The sequence below is a fragment of the Triticum urartu genome, chromosome 3 (assembly GCF_003073215.2).
Source record: "Triticum urartu cultivar G1812 chromosome 3, Tu2.1, whole genome shotgun sequence".
Lineage (NCBI taxonomy): Eukaryota > Viridiplantae > Streptophyta > Magnoliopsida > Poales > Poaceae > Triticum > Triticum urartu.
The window spans coordinates 305,386,825-305,392,124 of record NC_053024.1 but is presented as its reverse complement, the minus strand read 5'-3'; positions in this window follow the sequence as shown (position 1 = coordinate 305,392,124).

Below are 5,300 nucleotides of genomic sequence, written 5' to 3'. Positions count from 1 at the left end.
TCATTGTTTCATGCCTCCAACATGTCAACATGTTAACTCTGCTCATGTATGCACTGTGTTATGAAGTTGCTTTTTGCTTGGATCATCTTGGATTAATCTTGATGCCTATGAACCTGAAACTTAATGTTATTTTGAAGCATGTTGTCTTTGACTTAAGTGCATGTCAAGTTTGTTCTCATGTGTTTCCTGCAGCATGTTGTTTCCTTGATTCCAAAGTGCTTAGTTGCTGTTTTGGACAGATTGTGTTTGAAACTTGTATTGAGTGTATGTGTTGAACCGTTGCTCCGTTTTGAGCATGCTCTATATGAATCTAGCTTAGTTTTGCACGTAGTTTCATATTACCTTGTTGCATCCATGTTTTGAGTGTGTGTGTGTGTGTGTGCTTGATGTTTGTATGCATTTTGCATCAATGCCATGCTTAACTTGTTTTGCTCATATCTTCTAGGCCGTATGTAACTTGACTAGAAAACCGTGTAGATCATCTTGGTGCACTTTAACTTGATGTTTAACAACTTTAACTTAATGTTATGTTCAGATCTGGACCAATTTCGAAACTTGCATATGAAGACTTACCGGAATTGTCATATGTTGTTTCCGGCATCATTTAAACTTGCTTTGATGTGTTGCTCTTGTATGCATCATCTCTTGCCATGAGTAGTATCATGTAGCCTTGTATGCATCATACTTGGTTGAGCATCATGTCTTGTTCATGCTTGTGTGTTTACCATGTTTTTTGCTTCTTTTCGGTTGTGCTCATTCTCGATAGTTCCTGTTTCGTTGCGATTATGAGGATTCGTTCGACTACGTGGCTTCATCTTCTTCATGGACTCGTTCTTCTTCCTGGCGGGATTTCAGGCAAGATGATTGTCACCTTGGATCTCACTACTATCTTTGCTATGCTAGTTGTCTCGATGCTATCGCTATGTCGTGCTACCTACCACTTGTTATCAAGCCACCCAAATTGCCATGATAGCCTCTAACCTTTTCACCCATCCTAAAAAACCGTTGTTTGGCCATGTTACCGCTTTGCTCAACCCCTCTTATAGCGTTGCTAGTTGCAGGTGCAGTTGTAGGTTGTTCCATGTTGGTGACATGGATATCATGGGATATCACAACATCTCTTATTCAATTAATGCATCTATATACTTGGTAAAGGGTGGAAGGCCCGGCCTTATGCCTGGTGTTTTGTTCCACTCTTGCCGCCCTAGTTTCTGTCATACCGGTGTTATGTTCCTTGATTTTCCATCCCTAACACAGTGAGGGGTATGTGGCCCTCTTGACAGTTTGCTCTGAATAAAACTCTTCCAGCAAGGCCCAACATTGGTTTTAGCAGTTGCCATAAAAATACTTGAACCTAATAATTAATTGGCATAGGGCATCGCGAACTCGAGGATTTTCTACATAGCAGGGGGGCCAGTGCTGATGGTGTTGGTCCCAAACGGTTGACTGCGGGGCCACCTCGAGGACACTCGAGGGCTGGTTTTACTCATAGGATGTCACATCCGGCCGTGGTCTGAGACGAGATACGTGTGGCTACTACCAGGGTGTCAGCACGCCAGGAGGTCTTGCTGGATTAGTTTTGCCATTGTCGAAATTTCTTGTGCACCGATATTCCATGTCTGATAGGAGGGTACCGCGATGGAAGATTGTCTTCGTGGATCGTGAGCTTGTCATGGGCTAAGTTGGGAGACCCCTACAGGATTTAAGCTTTCGAGAGCCGTGCCAACGGTTATGTGGCAGATGGGAATTTGTTAATATCCGGTTGTAGAAGACTTGAAGTAAACTCAAATAAAACACACCAACCGCATTGTGTAACCGTGATCGTCTCTTTTCAAGTGAGTTTGAGATGAGAACACAGTTGGGTTATGTTTGAATGTAAGTAGTTCGGATCACTTCTTGATCATTACTAGTTAGCGACCGTTTGCGTAGTTTCTCATCTTACTCTTTTACTCGTAAGTTAGTCACCATACATTGCTTAGTCGCTAATGCAACCTCACCACTTATCCTTTCCATACCCCTTTAAGCTTTGCTAGTTTTGATACCCATGGTAATGGGATTGCTGAGTCCTCGTGGCTCACAGGTTACTACACCAACAGTTGCAGGTACAGGTTATGTGATGATCGTGATGTGAGAGCGATGTTTATTGGTTTTGGAGTTCTTGTTCCGCTTCTTCTTCGATCGAGAGATAGGTTCCTGGTCGGCAGCCTGGGCTAGCAGGGTGGATGTCATTAAGTTTCTGTTTGTGTTTCATCTGTAGTCAGATGTTGTTCTATGTATGATGTATTGATGTATTCTTGCGGTATTTGTATGCCTTGTATGTTTCCCCATCTATTATGTAATGGTTTGATGTAATGATATCCACCTTGCAAAAGCGTGTCAATATGCGATTCTATCCTTGGTGGGACCTTTGAGTCTCTTTAGGATAGAGTCGCATATTGGGCGTGACAGAGGAGGACGGTGACCGCCCGTTGATGGAGCAGCTCCCCTCCTTGTCTCGCCTATAAAAGGAAGGGGCGGACGAGGGTAGAGTCACCCATCTTCGCATACCTCCTCTTGCTATCCTCAACTTCCCCTAATTATGCAAAGGGAGAGAGCTTGGGGTCAGCCCTCGGGCTCTGGTTAGAGTTAATGTCGCCACATACTAGTGCTGATGCTCGGGGAGTGAGCCTGGTCCTTGGTGTGGCGACCTTCTTGGTTCCTTCGAGGCTCGGCCGAGATATGGGGCTGGAGATCGTTGGCAATCGCAGCACTGCCCCTCCCGGAAATCTTGGGGCTGATGTCGATGGGAGGCGCACCTTCCTGCCCGCCAAGGTGGGGAGTGGTGTGCCTCAAGCTCGCTGCCTATCTTGGCTGCCCACTGTTTCTCTGAGGGAGGTGCGGACTGGAGTCTCGGTCTTCCCCTGGAACGGTGTTGATGAAGATGAAGCCAAGGGAGAAAGAGAAGACGGCAGGCAGGCCGCACAGTAGGAAAATGACCGCATCGATGCGTTCGTCTTGTACTGGCGACCTGGTGCCTGTCTGTCAGGCTCTTCCCCCTTTTCCCGACACCGTCATCACCGTTTCTTCCGGCTACCAAGAAAAGGCTTGTCCCCCAGGGCTTCCGCCTCCCCAAGGGGTTTTCTGGCTAGGCCCCGGTGTTCTCCTCTGCCAGTGCCTATACTGGAGCCCCTTGTTTAGCCCTGGAGGTGGTGACTAGGGGGTCGTCGAGGTGCTCCGCACGTCTTCCTCCTTCACAGCCTTGCCACTCCCGATCTGGTCAGGCTGCGCCTACCAGTTCCTGACAAGGATTGGGGTGGCGTTGTGCCGGCACGTCGCTCATCCTCTTCTCTTACCCCCGCACTACCTGGGGCAAGAGGGACGGGGAGAGGAGTTTACGGAGCACTTATCTTTTTTCAATCTTAAATTTGTCGGCACCTGCCAAATTTTAATTCAAATAATGTAATCTTTCGAGTCCAAGTTTGTGTTCTATAATTCTTGTACTTGTATTAGCATATTAATGAAAAATATGAACCTTGCCTGGAACCCGTGCATGTATATGTCCATGAAGAGGTAAATGCCTCTTTAATATAAGTAAACGAGTTTTCTCCAGTAAGCTATCATGTCGGTACCCTTTTTGTCTGCCGGAGAGCTGCGTCTGCCAGGGAACAGACAGAAGGACCGCCCCCCGCCAACTTCTTTTTATCAAAGGCTACTACGACCATCCTGACCGAAGCAACGTTTGAGTAAAGGATGGGAGCACCAAAGTCTCAAAAGAGTGGCGAGGCTTTCTCATGCACAAGTTATATCTTACAGAACACTAACAGACAAGAGGTAGAACTTATCTGGCTGGCTTGCCGAGGATCGCTGTGCCAGGAAATCTCATCTCCTTGTCGAAGCCAAGTTCACGACAGGAACCTGTAGCTCCATGCAGATGCAAATGAATGCAGGATGAAATCCTATCTATATGCATATGCAGATGCTCATGAAATGCGTATGTAGTGGTCTTGGAATGCTCATGCATGCATGCAGATCTTGGTCGGGGGCCCCCATAGGCTTCTTTATTTTCTGTTGCACGGGGTTATCACCCTGGCTTTGTACAAGGGGTTACATGCAACTAAGGCAAGGCTTGCACAAAAGGGTGGCTCCCTGGTAGGGCCCAATAGCCGTGCCTTACATGTAGAACTTGCAGAGATGCTCAATATTCCATGAGTTTTGCAACTAAGTGCCATCTCCGGTCTCAAGACGGACAGCGCCAGGTCTGGTGACTCGTACTACCCGGTAAGGGCCTTCCCACTTCAGTGACTACTTGTTTGAATCCTTGGCGGACCGCGCCTAAGGACAAGGTCACCTTCCTCAAAACACTAGGCATGAACCCTGCGGCTATGATAGTGACGCAGGGCTTGCTGATAGCGTGCAACACGTGTAGCAGCCCAGAGACGATTCTCATCGAGTAGCACATCGTCATCATGCCGGTGCTGATCTTGTGCTACTTCATCATAAGCAAGCACTCGGGGAGACCCATAAATGAGTTCCATGGGGATAACTGCTTCTGCCCCGTAGACTAGGGAGAAGGGAGTCTGCCGGGTATCTCGGTTTGGTGTCATTCTGAGGGACCAGAGAACTACCGGCAGCTCCTCGATCCACCACCTGCCGTGCTTCTGCAGCGTATCAAAAGTTCTTGTCATGAGTCCGTGTAGCACTTCACCATTCTCCCTCTCAGCTTGTCCATTGATCCCGGGGTGTGCTAGAGAGGCAAATGAGATCTTGCATCCGAGGGCATGAACATATTGCATGAAGGCGCGGCTCGTGAACTGGGTGCCGTTATTGGTGATAATCCTTGCCGAAACTCCAAAATGACACACCAATTCTTTCAAGAACTTGATAGCTAACTGAGTAGTCACCTTTCTCACGTCGGTCACTTCTAGCCACTTTGTAAACTTGTCGATGGCAATGAACAAGAATTCAAATTCCCCGATTGCTCGGGGGACGGGGCCGAGGATATCGAGCCCCCAGACCGAAAATGGCCATGATAGAGGGATTGTTTGTAGAGCTTGGGCAGGCAGGTGTGTTTTCTTGGAATGGAACTGACATGCTTCACATTTCGTGACTAGCTCGACCACATCTTGGAGGGTTGCGGGCCAATAGAATCCTTGAAGGTATGCTTTCCCAACCAATGCCCTTGATCTAATACAGGAGCCGCACATTCCTCTATGAATCTCAACCAGCAGTTTCTTTCCTTCTTCTTGGCAAACACACTTCAATTTCACACCGTTCGGCCTCATTCTGTATAGAGTGTCATCGACGAACTGATACATACTGGC